Raw genomic sequence first — 14,272 nt, forward strand, 5'->3', positions numbered from 1 at the left:
TATCCTTTTAATGTTGGGCTACCTACATTTCTGTCTTTGAATAAGGCCTAGAAAGAAAATGCATTCCTTAAATTCATTTGGTGCATTAAAGAAAACTCTTCATCCTTCGTGGGGGGACAAAAGTAGCTAACAGGTATTTTGGTTTCCTGGTAGGCAGGTTGGTTTGTTTAGAATGGCTTATAAGTGGCATTTAAAGGTGCTGAAACACCTGCAGTGCTCAAAAAAGTGTGAAATTCTTTTCTGCTTTTGTAAACAGTAGAGAAAATATCACCGGCATCTAAAGTTTCCTGCTGAATGCCTTGCCATCAGCTAAAGGGAAGGCAGAGCTATCCTCGGCAGGCAAAGGGGTCCTCTGAGCAGACAGGAAGATGTGATAAGCATAGCAAAACGCTCACCTGAAGAGGGTAAAACAAAATGGAAATTTTTGTTTGAATTACCTGGCAAAGGCTAATTCCTGTTCACAAACAGGTTTGAATGTTTGGGAAACAAGAAATCAGAATTTAGAATGTCCTGATTTGGTGTTTGTGGTTCACATTACTCCAAATGAAAGGAGAGTAAATGTGGAGGAAAGGAAGGGGAGATAAAAGCAAAAGGGCAGACTGTAGCCTTCTTCCACGTAGATGAGTTCTTCTTCTTAATAAGTACTGTTCCTGCAAGTAATTAGCTGAATATGGAGCCTGAATGAATAATGCTAAATAAAATAGAAATTGACCCCAGTCCACAACTGTTTATTGAAGTGAACCCAGCATGAACCTCTCTGGTTCATATGGCTGTGGCCTCCCATGCAAAGTCAAATAACCGGTTCAGCTCAGCTAATTCACACCAAAAATGCAGTGCTTGTCTCAATTATCAAAATGTTTCAAGGGAAAATTATTTTCTTGTATTTTTCACTTCATTTGCATGTATAGCTTTAGATAATGTATTCACAGACACATCTCCTTTCTTTATATATTTCCCATAATTTTCATACACAGAGTAAATATTTGAGGAAAAAAGTACCCATAGGCTTATCTACATTTTATTATTTCTCATTTTTTTGCATTGAAAAAAAAATTCTGCCTATAGGATGTTTTTAGTTTTTCTTGTATCATTCATATGCTCATTTCATTTGTTCAAAATCATTTAGTAAATTCTTACTATGTGTTAGGCATCTGGATTTCTTTCAAGTGTAACAAATGAATGAGGTATGGATGGGGTGAGGTAATTTATTGATATAATTAACTTATGTTCTCCCTCTCTCCCTCCCTCCCTCCCTCTCTCTCTCTCTCTCTCTCTCTCTCTCTCTCTCAACTTTCCTTTCCCACATTGCAGGGAGTAGCCAGACCTATATTATTTCCTTGCCTTGGGGATTTTGTTGGTCTAGGGTAAAGTAGTAGCTGCTACTTTCCCAAATGATAATGATACCAATTCTATGGGTTGTAACACCAAGAGGGGTATTGATATGTAGTGAATGTATCAGAAAGGTCCAATTAGGATATGGAAACCACATAATAATTTGAACAAGGGCATTTTAATATAAAGGACTATTAGCTGTAACAATGAAGTAACAATAAAAGAGAAAGGAGAACTCTAAGACAGGAGTCAGTAAACTTTTTCTGTTAAAGTGCCAGAGAGTAAATAGTGTAGGCTTTTTGGACCACTGAAGTCTCCGTCGCAACTATTCAATTATGCCATTGCATCATCAAAGTAGCCAGAGACAAATATAAATGAATGAGCATGGCTGTGCTCTGATAAATCTTTATTTACAAAAACCAACAGCAGGTCGAAGTTGCTGACCCCTGTTCTAAAGAATCCCTTAGTGGTATTTAAGAGAAACCAAAGGTCCAAAATGGTGTCACTTGTGCTGAAGTCCACGATACCAAACCTAGATTTAGTACCTGACCTAATTGCTGTTTCAACCTCTCCCAGAAACATAACCAGAAACAACCAGCCTGGAATTTTCTGGTCAAGTACCAGAAAGGTAATCTGTGGAGAGGGCCCTCTCCATCCCCCACAGAAAGAAGAGGCAACCTGCATGACAATAACCCTTGCTTGCCATTCCCTTCCTCCTCAAAAGAAGAAGATGTCCTGGTCTAAAAACAATCCTTTCTTTTCTTTTGTTAATAGCTTCCTTGCCCCACCCTCCTTCCTATAAAAATCTTCCATTTTGTACAACCACCCTTTGAGCACCCTTCTAGTTGCTAGATGAGATGCTGCTCGATTCATGAATTGCTTAATCGATCTTCAAATGTACTCGGTTGAATTTTGTTCTTTAATAGGTTAGAGAAACCAAGGAAAGAATGACGTGGAAAGGGGGCTGGCTTTCTAAGGCTCAAATCCAGACTTCTTGCAGATGGTTTACTGGGGCCCAGTGGATGGTGACGTTCATTGCATTGTCCAGGCTAGAACTGGTTCAGTCTCAGGGCAAAGCACAAAGCCACCTCCCAGGTGTGGCGCTGGGAGCCCCTTTACTGGTAGGGCAGTGGGAGGCCTGGGGCACAAGAGGTCCACACCAGGAGAGTCAGTCAGTGAGCTGGTCACCAGTGAGCTGAGACTGAGGCTAAGAGTTTGTTGGAAGCCTGGGCGTGCAGGGACCACAGATGGGACACAGCGCCTCAAGCAGCAGTACAGGAGCAGAAGCCATAAATTGACAGCACAAGAGAACCAGAAAGACCAACACTTTCCTCCAACAATGTCCCTCTAGCGCCCTCTACTGACAAGTTTAGCATCATGCTTGCTGCACAGAAAGTGATGAGAGGGTAATAAGTAGATTGGGAGCAGAGAGGTAAGAAACTGATAATTGTCACAGTGCATAAGAATTCTTTGTAACACCAGACAAATCCTATCATGGAACAGTTATGCATCTCAAGCCATAATTTCAGGTGGACTTTCTACAACTGTAAATATTTTGTTCAACTCCCTTCTTCTCCCACTGCTGGCTGGCAAGAAACTCAGACCCCATTTATTTACTGTAGGCAGCCTCTCCACACTTGTGTCAAGCATCCAGAGGCCAAGGTACTGGGAAGGGAGAAGTCATCTGATCCTCCACTTGTCTGTCCGCATAAGTTTCCATGGAAAATGTCCAGTGTATCTATCTGCAGAGCCATTCAGCTCTGATGGTACTTATTTTTTACTGTCATTGGCAAATTTTCTCGATGGTGTTCATGATTGGTTCCACATTTTGTTATCATATTTTGGAACTTTGGACCTATGCTTTAAATAAATGTAAACACAGTTTATAGAATGGGATTCATTTTCATAAACATATCTATTTTCATTTTTAAAAACAAACACGTTTCAGTAGACTGTGGAAGACTTTGGGAAAAGGGCAAGGCTCAATCTCATTCTAGAATCATTAGGGTGCTGGATTAGCTGTTTCCAGTCCCACTGTATGGTTTCTGCGTGCCTTCCCTTTGTCCCTCTTCCACGGCCACACGCTAATAGGAGCACTGCCTTAACAGCCACAGCAACGTACACAACTTCTCTCCATTTGGCCCCATATTCACAAATGCCAGGCTAGGTAAATTGAGCTCACTCTAGGAATAAACCCAGATTGAGGGTCAGACCAGAACCCCTAGAAACAAAGACCCAAGTTACCTAGATACAGAATAACAGTAGCAAGAACTACACAAGGGCATGTTTTTTGTGTGGTAAGCACTGCCCTAATGGCTTTCCCTATAGTAACTCATTTGATTTTCATAGCATGCCTATGAGGAAGATAGTTATTATCCTCATGAGGTACTGAAGCACAGAGGTTTGGTGACTTGCCCAACGGAAGTGGCAAAGATGCATGGAACTGAAGCATCTAAGCCTTAACAATCGTGCAGATGATGCATTTCTCAGCTGTACTGAGGTATAATTGAAAAAAAAATGTGTATAAAGCTTCAAGATGCTTCTGAAATGCAAATAGGATTGGGAGCCTATTATAAAGAAATATGTTTATTTGAGCTGTACATTTAATTTTATTACATGACCTTATATTCGGTTCTGCCATGGAGTTAGAGTTAATTGGGGGGTTTTTTTAGTTCTACAAAATCATAAAGATGGAAAAAATAATGCCCATTTGAGATTTCACAAAAACTGTAACTTTAGTAACTGTTTTGCTTCTGGGTTAAAAATAAAAATGTCTGTGATGGTTTTTTTCTTACATTTGGTATCCCCTTAGGTCCCCAGAGCTGTCTAGCTGGGTGTTAGTATTACATGAGTTGCCTGAAGCAGAATATCTGGGAGGGGTTAGTACTGAAGCTGCTGTGGGCATTCTTAAAGTCAATGTCAATCAACAGCAGTATTCCAGGAGCCATAATAGGATAATAGGTGTCCCAGGATACTGTATCATTCATATATATACGCACACAGAGGGAGCCAAAAAAATGTATACACATTTTAAGAAAGAAAAACTGTAAAAATTGTAATACTCAATATATAATAACAGAAGATGAAAACAAGTCACGTTTGACTTCTGCAATTACGAGAAGTACTCAAAGTGGTTACCATCAGCATCCAGACACTTCTGATTATGGCAAACTACTGCTTGAGCAACGTTGACCAAAGCGTCCACTTGTATACATTTTTTTGGCACTCACGGTATATATAATCATGCACTGATTAATGATGGGGATACGTTCTGAGAAATGCCTTGTTAGGTGATTTTGTCATTGTGTAGACATAGACTGTACTTACACAAACTTAGATGGTTCAGCCCACTACCCAGGCTATATGGTTTAGCCTATTGCTCCCAGGCTACAAGCCTGTACAGCATGTTACTGTACTGAATACTGTAGGCAATTGTAACACAATGGTAAGTATTTGTGTACCTAAACATTTAAACATAGAAAAGGTACAGTAAAAATCCAGTATAAAAGATAAAAATGGCACAACTGTATAGGGCACTTACCATAAATGGAGTTTTCAGGACTGGAAGTTGCTCTGGGTGAGTCAGTGAGTGGTGAGTGAATGTGAAGACCTAGGATGTTACTGTACTCTACGGTAGGGGTAATAAACACTGTAAACTGAGGCTACACTAAATTTACAAAACAACACGAGATTAAATCAAATATAAGAGAAAACGATACAATCAAAAGACATGGTATACGCAAGATGCATGAGGCTGCTGCAGCATATTGCATACTGTTTTATGGCAAATGTTTTTTTAATAAGCAGAATACACTCTAAAATAATGATAAAAAGGACAGTATAGTAAATACATAAACCAGTAACATAGTCTTTTATTATCATTATCAAGTATTATGCACTGTCTATTATTGTATGTGCTATACTTTTATGTGACTGGCAGTGCAGTAGGTATGTTTACACCAGCATCACCACAAACACATGAGTAATGCTTTGCACTACCATTTTACCGTGGCTACAACATCCCTATGCGATAGGAATTTTTCAGCTCCATTATAATCTTATGGGACCACCGACGTATATGTGGTCCACCCTTGACCAAAATGTTGTTATGTGGCGCATGACTGTATATATTTCCAAATGACTGTAATTTATCCCTCAAGAGTAAAATTCCTGTAATCTCCCTTTGTCCAGCTCCAAAAATGAACAATAATTGTGCTATTGTTAATCAGCAGTAAATCTTTTAAAACATTAACTCTTACTACCGTATTACATCAGATGTTATTAAATCTAAACCAAATCATAAGAAATAATATATACCTAGTAGAGCTTCTACTATTTTATACTGCCTCATTAAAGATGTTATGAGTTTAAGGAAGAATGCAGATGCCAGAAGAAAATTTGGGGTGGCTTTACTTTTCAAAGATGTATTTTCCTCTAACAGAAGTATTCAGGGCAAAATCATCACAGATTGATTTTTAAGTGTGCATTTTTTATCCTCCATTATTTATCAAACAGCATTTTCACATACCCTCTAATCAAGCCACAAACAAGCAAGCCCTACATGATCACCATTGCCTTTGTCTCTTCTCCTTAAAACACACAGCCCAGAGGGGACAAATATAAAATTGCAATAGAAACTGTAATCAAACTGCATAATTAACAATAGTTAATACGACTGTACCAGTAAACCATCCATCAATTAATAAATGGTCAAAAAAATCCTGTTTTTATGGAAACCATGATAAATGAAATAATTGTGAAGCACTAACCAAAGAGAAGTGTAAGGAGCAGTGCTATCAGGAACATGGCAGAATAGGAGGTGCCCCATCCACTTCCCCACTCAGCCACAGATAAAACTGCCTTGTGGAAGGTATGAGACCCAGGTAGCAAACTGTGAAACTCTGGCGGAACCGAAGACCAAGGAGAGGCATTTTAAGAAGGCAGGCCTGTGCCTAGGTAGGCTCGCCAACTGTGGTCCTGGTTTTAGACCCCCAAACAGCCCTGTTCCCCTCTGGACTTGACTACAGCCCTGTTTCTCCCTGGTCCTTCCACCAGCACCATCCACAGAGGGACCTGGGAGGAGTCACAACCACCTGTGCCCACTGATTTCAGTCCAAGCTGTGGACCCTGAAGTGGCTCTGTGACACAGTTCTAGCCCCTCCCAACTTCAGAGCAGGAGAGTCTAGTCTGCCCAGAAATCTGCTGGGAGACACACCTGTCTGTGCCTCTGAAGGCAGGCCTACCGACCTCTGTCCAGCTGCGGGTCTGCAGTAGCCCTGCGACTCAGTTCCAGCCCCTCTCTGCTGTAGTCTGGGGCCAATCTTGCCCACCCCAGGATCTGCCCAGTGAACTGTCAGGAGGCCTCCCACAGACCCAGAGGGAAATGCCCATCCATGCACCTGGATGTACACGGATGCCTCAATTGCAATTTCCTCAAAACCTTTAGCTTCCTATAAATCATAACCATGCTAAGACTGCAACCCTCCATACAGTCTCCCATTAGAAGCTTGAACAAGCTCGTTCACCTTTCTTTCTCCTCACCATCATATCCAGGTGGAGGTATGTCTCAGGAATTATTCTTAAACTGTATTCTTTTTCCATCTCTTTGGCCACTGCCCTTCAATTCAAACCTGCATCATGTCTCTCCAGAACTGTTGCAATAGTGTCCTGATTTTTTTTCCCACTTAAATTTCTTACATTGCTTCCAGAGAAATCTTCATTAATTTTTTTTTAATTTAGAAAATAAAGCTGATCATCTCACTCCCAAATTAAAAAACCTTGAAATCTGTTGTTTCTTGTTGAAGAAATATTTCAACTTTTCAGTTTGGCAAGCAAAGCTGTTCACTATCCAGCCCACCCCATCGTTCTAATCATCTCTACCTCCTCTCTCGCTGCCTCACTGGATTTTTCTTGGGTGTTGGACACACCAGATCCTTTAGTAATGTTGCCCATGCAAGTTCCTCCAACTTCTTAAATACCCTCACATCATTTTTTTTTTTAAGATTTTTATTGGGGAATTGGGGGATGGGAACAGTGCTGGGGAATTGGGGGAAGGGGAACAGACAAGTTGCTGTACTTTTGTTCTTCAGTCTAGTTGTGGAGGACGTCGCTTCACTGGCCCAAGTTGGCACCATCATTGCGCTCTTCCCAGGCGAGACAGATCAGTCTCCGGCTTCTGGGCGGCCACTCACTGCGGCTGCTGGCCGCTCACGCTGGCTGCTGGCTACACACGGTAGCCCATGGCAACACACTGCAGCAGTGGCTGCAGCCTATGCTGTCGCTGGCAACTCTCGGCAGCCCAGCTCCAGGTTGAGCTGTTGTTCAGCATCTTAGCTGTGGAGGGCAGTGTCACTGGCCCTCATATGTGGGATCCGAACCGGGGCCCTCTGGCATCCCAAGCCAGTTCTTAACCATCGTGCCACTCAGCCAGCCTTCTCACACCATTTTTTAATTTGATAAACTATAACCCATTGCTCAGTACTCAGCTCGGTATTATAATGTTAGGTCCTTAGTGAAATGTCTCTGACATTGTTGGAAAAATGCTTTGCACTGGTTTCTCTGCTCCCACAGTGCTATTTTCATATCTCTGGAATATTATTATATCACGATTTTACAATTTATCTGTTTCTATTCACTGCCAAAAATAGACTGTGAGCTCCTCAAGAACAGAGGTGCTAGTGTATTCTTATATATATATATATATATATATATATATATATATATATATATATATATCCTCACTGTCACTGGCAATCGCAAAATATTTCTTCTAAGTGTCTTACAAATACTTTTCAAATGAACGACTTGATATGGTAACACAGGCAAGAAAATGCAGTTTGCAGCAGTTAAGTTTGCCTTGTAGAAATATTCACGTATCGGAAGCCATCAGAGTCTCCAAAAATATCACTTTCTAAACATTTATATTAATCCAGATTCCAATTATTTAGCCAACAGTGGGCTATAGTCGTTTAATTCTTTAGAGGATGGATTTGATTCTCTCCCTTCTTTCTTCCATTATCCTCCTTTCTCCCTTTTGCCAGCCCTTCTTAATCCATTTCTGAGGCTGCTGGAGCAATTGCTATTGTTTCTCAGTATTTCGATCCACCCACTCTGCCTGTGAATGTAACAGGATACGGGGTACAGATCAGGGATGATGTGCCTGCGTCCCACACCTGGAAGTACCACCTCTCTTCTCCCACTGCCTCTACCCTGATAGTGCCAGATCCCCAAGCACATCAAATCCAGGGCAACCTCCTGCACCTCGACTCCCCTGCCTGGAATGGCAACTCCTTTAAAGAATCACCTATGAGGTCACACAGAACAACAAGTCTAGAGTCATGACAACAGTCCTTATATATATGACAGGTTGTCAGATAAAAAAGGGGGGGGGTGCTGTGGGGTCCCATAGGACAGAACTACAACTGATATTTGAAAAATATAAGGAAAAAACCAAAACGCTAACAATGAAAACTAACAGACAGTGGAAGAAGGGGCTTTGTGAGGAGGCAATAGCCCTCACAAAAGGAATTTAAGTAGAGGCAAACATTTGTCGCAAAGTTAGTCAAGGAGATTCAGGAAGAAGGGATTGATTCCTGAGGTCACTTCCAACAGGAGAATCTATGAACTCTATATAACATAAAAACTTCTCTTTATCTTCCTTTTTTGTTTGTTTGTTCGTTTGCCTTTGCTGTTTTCTTACCAGAGTTCCAAGAGCGTCAGCTAAGATTCTGAAGGCTACTGAGATTGACAGTAAATGCTTCAGTTAGCTCACGTTCTTTAATCCACCTTGCTGCAATAAAAATGTAAACATTAGTAGGGACAGCTAGGATACATGAAAGTTGACTGCTCCCCATGACTTTGAGTACTAATTCACTAGTAAACTTAAAGGGTTAATATATGTCTTCCTAACAGCCACAATTTACTAACAAGGAAAGAATGGGCCTGTGAAGAAAAATCTAAGATACTTATTTTAATCATTAACTTAGAATTCTTAGATTAAATGACATATTCCTTTCTTATGCCTTAGTTGGATACAATAGTGTCTTCCTAAGTATTAAGACATAGGAATGAAGTCCCATGAAATCATTCCTAGAGTGTTTTACAAAGTGAAAATTGTAGTAAGTTATTTGGGGAAATTAGTTTTTCAATAGATTTGGCTTTTACATAACATTTGAATTATTTAATTGTCAAGCTATTTTGAATTCCTTTCTCATTAGTGCTAACTGGTATAACTTTGACTTCCCCCCAAAGAAAAATGCTTGCTAATTTGCAATGTCTGTTACAATAATGAAATATTACAGAAATTAGATGTGCAACCCAGATTTATGTGTGAATCCTCCAATGGTCCAACACAGCACTTTCCCTTCATTTATGAAACACTTGCAAGACTGTAATGCTACATTACCATGAAAATAGTTCAAGTTGTATTTTTGAAATAGAATCACATATGTGAGAAATTGGACACCAGGAGGACTGGACCCATGAATAAATGGTTTATTGTGCATGACTTCAAATGGTAGGTTTAAATGATGCCTAGAAGAAATGCTCACGTTTTACCTCCTTTGTCCAGTTGGAACATATGTGGAATGCTTGTTTGCAAAAGTGAGGGTAGGTTAAATTTACAGTTGGAAATATGTTGTTACACTTTCAGATTTCAGCCACCATAAATTGAGAAATTGTAAAGCTGAATTGACTGGGACAGTGTGAGGCAGGATGAATCAAGAGAAAATTACCTAGTTAACAGGGAAGAGCCTTCGATCTGGCCTCAGTTGCACTACTAATTAACTGTGATCTTGTGTAAAACCTTTAGCTTAATCTCTAAAATGATGGACGGAAAAAAGAATTGGATTACATAGTTTCTAAGATTTCTTCAGAAGTTTTATGAGTAAAAAAAAAATCTACAATCGTTCATGTGCAATTGTCCCTTAAGCTGCTTTTATATGTCTCCACTTCCTCCTTAATTAATATTTACTCTAATATTAATTTATACCTGAAGTATAAAAATAAAATATAAAATACTGCACAAAATAAACATACAGCAAATAGTCGCTCACCTAAAAATGGACAACTGTAAGTGTGCCATGTTTGTATAGTCACATGTTCACACTTTGTGAAAATGGTATTAATGCTCTCTAGGTTACAAAAAAAAATGGCATGTGCTTTAGTCATTCATTCATCCATCCATTTATTCATCATGTATTTATTAAATAATTAATTATTATGTTTCAGGAACTATTCCAAGTGATATATATGGTGATAAACAAAACAGATGTGGTTCCTGTCGTGTGGAGTTTATCATCTACTTGTGGTGACAATTAATGGAAACTATTTAAATATTGAAGTACAAAGTGTGACAAAAGCTATAAAAAATCAAAGAGAGCTCTTAGAGAGATTTACAGGGTGAGGCTGGGGTGTTACTTTAGATTGGTCATAGCTCAGACATAATAAATTACCACATGGAACTACCTTGCAATTGAGACCACCTTGTAAGAGGTAGCTTTTTTACTGGTGGTATTTTTATCAGGAATGTCTGATTCCAGGGCCATGGTTTTAGGCAGCTTACAGAATGCAAAGGAGAGAGACGCAGCTGAATGCTTCTTTGTCAATACCCCCATCTCCACTCTCCTCCACATCACTCTTATGGTCTCTCTGACAGTAGACACTCTCCCACCACCCCCTGCTAAGTCATCAACCTTAGTCATTCTGAGGCTTTAACTGCTCAACCATCCTGCTTCTCTGCAAAAAGCTTTGCAGGCCCCTGATCTAAAGTATTGTATTCCAGACAAGAGCCACACAGCTCTTTCTGTTGGGATCCCAGGCATATCAATAGACTGCTATTACTGACTCTTCAATTTCTGAAAAGAATAGGATGTGGAGTCAGAAGACTGAGGATCCAGAACCAGCTCTACCAGTTTCAACAAGTACCAATCTCTCTCTAAACATTCAAGATGGCTATGGTATCTACCTCATAGCTTATTAAGAAAAGCAAATAAGATGAATGAAAACACATTTTTGAAACTAGTGCTATATAGCTGTCTTATTTTTTCTCCCACTCATGTTGTCTCAATAACACACACCCTCCTCCTCTCCTCTCCTCTCCTTCCCTCCCCTCCCCTCCTCTCTCCTTTCCTTTTACCTTTCTTCCTCTCTTCCTCCCTCTTCCTCTCTCTCTCTCTCCCCCTCTTCCTTCTTTCATTCTTTCTTCCTTCAAGACTTTTTTGAGTATCTATTATGTATCAGGTACTTTGCTAGTAAGTTCAGTACAAAGATAAATTAAAATGGTGAAAAGCATAGACTCTAGAATCAAACCAAGTCTAAAACATATTTATCTATGCTAAGTGTTTAGCACAGTTCCCACACACTGTCAGTGCTCAAAGCATTTAGAATTTAAAGCAGTGGAATAAAGTTAGAAGTAATAAGTTTTACTTAGGAATATTATTTTCACAAAAAAAGAGACCCTTGGAGTGGGGTTTGAGAGATAAAGAGGAGCAGCAATAACCTGGAAGTAATGATATTTTGTTCTTGAATTAATAAGTTGAATAAGTGGGAAGAAGTTTCACTCATTCACTCACTCATTCATAGCACTGCTACATAAGGACCAGGCTGGCCATTGAAGATATAAAAATGAAAATAATGTTATTAAGGAAGTATCGATAGTTTTAGAAATGGTAAAGATATAATGCTGTTTGGAGTGTGTAAGTATGTGCGCGTGTGCGTGGTGTGTGTACTATATTAATATAGAAGTCTATCTTTTAGATCTACATACTATCTAGATATATGGGATGTGTTTCAACATAATCCAGAACGTGAGGGAACTGAGTGGATATATAGAAGAAACAACATTGGACATGAGTTCATAAACTGGATAATAGGTACATGGGAGTCCTTCAAACTAATTTTCTATACTTTTATATGTGCCTTAAATTTTCCTCAATATAAATATTATGAAATGAATATGGTACTTTAGTCCTCCCTTTATAGTCAAGTGTGGGACATAGACACTGGATACCAATACTTATCTCGCAATGTGATGTTTGCATAAGGCCATTGGTAAATACATAGGGGATAAGAACCCCAAAGTTAATGAAAGATGTTGAGGTTCTGGGTGACTCTATAAATGAACGCTTTTCTTATTCATCACATTAGTGGCTCCCTTGATAAAGACCTTGGTATACATCCCTTTTCAGTGTGAAATAAATGGGAGAAGTGAGGTAGAGATCCTTTAATATAATACTAGGCAGTTTCCTTGTTCTGGTAATTATATGGCACTTCCGTTGAAGCTTCTGGAATACTAAAGTTCTTTCAAGAGAAACATAATCTATCACTTCTCTGTGGAGGGATTCAAAATTGGAGACACAAAGCGAATTAGTCATTATGTTGCCACTAGATAATGAAATAGCTGATGTGCTGTTACCTCAGCATTGCTTTTTCAGAGGCTTTATGATTTTACCTGCCTCCTGAATGTCTGCTTTTAATACCTCTCTCCAGATGTCTTAATCTGCATTTAATTCCTGCTTGAATCTAGTTTTCTCTTTTGCTCAGATTCCTAAATTCTTTAGGCTCATTCACTTAGTTTCTCTATCCCTATGGTTGCTTGCCAAGCCACCACGTTTAATGTCATTAAAATTTTCATTGCTGTTGTGCTCTTTCCATTCTAGTCATTAAGTGGAGGTAAATGTGTGGGAGGGAACTACAAATAGTGTTCCATTAATTAATCAATCAAAAATAAACTTTTTGATGTTAAAAAGCATAAATATCTCTCCAGCTGATGATATAAACATTTATTGGAGTTTATTCATGTATTTACTTCTTCTATCCCACCTCTTTCCAAAAGAGATATGAGTGAGGGTATATTTACCATATGGTTCATTAAAATAAATAAAAAGGTAGAATCAAGGCCATTAAAAAAAGAAGCAGCAAATATTAACAGGAGCTAATTCAGTTGTTTTGATAATTAAGCATAAAATTTGACTACCCTAGAGTTGCACATTGATATCTGACATCTTCTTTTCTTATCTCTAGTTATCAAAAGAACATTTTTTATATATGAAAAGAATGAGACATTTTACCTCTGTAGTTTACAACACTAATATCCTAATTACGATGCCAATTTAATTGTGGAATATTGAAATATTTACATAAAAATCATTGTATCTCTTTATTTTGTAATTATCAAATTCAATTGAGATAAAATACATATTGGATAATTTTTAGGTTCTAGATTGAAAATTATAAAAGGGGAAACTGCATGGTAATATTTGATTTACATGTATCATTCTGTATATAAAATGGAATCAATGTGATGAGTTCTATAATAAAAGGATGGGTAAAATATTATGGAAACAGAGATTAAAGAAGATTTTCATTCTTCCTTGTGTATGTAAGTGTAAGGAAGACAAGTAAGGAGACATTTTGGACATTCCTGCCCCAGCAATAAAAGCAAGGCCACAGGGCAGCTGGTCAGCTCAGGTGGTTAGAGCACAGGCTCATAACAGCAAGGTTGCCAGTTTGATTCCCACATGGGCCACTGAGCTGCACCCTCCACAACTAGATTGAAGACAATGACTTGACTTGGAGCTGATGGGTCCTGGAAAAACACACTGTTCCCCAATAAAATTTCAAAAAAATAGGCAAGGCCATAGACAGAGGGCCCAGTAGGACCATGCATGCATCTCTGAGATCCCAGTCATCAAACTGCAGACAAGTCCTCTCCCTGTCCCTTGTGCCAATTCTTTACTCTCCAAATCTGTAATAGTTAGCTATTTTATGTTGCTGTTTTATGCACTTGTACTTCATTTTGTTTGGGGGAAGGGGGAAATGATATGTAACAACAGATAACCAGGAGTAGATAATCAAGTTCAGGTCACTATGCCTTTTTTGTCTGGATTTCTCTAAGATCTTCCTAACCACTCTCCCTTCCCTTTATCTTTGTAGGTTTCCA

The sequence above is a fragment of the Hipposideros armiger genome, unplaced genomic scaffold, assembly GCF_001890085.2.
Source record: "Hipposideros armiger isolate ML-2016 unplaced genomic scaffold, ASM189008v1 scaffold_277, whole genome shotgun sequence".
Taxonomy (NCBI): domain Eukaryota; kingdom Metazoa; phylum Chordata; class Mammalia; order Chiroptera; family Hipposideridae; genus Hipposideros; species Hipposideros armiger.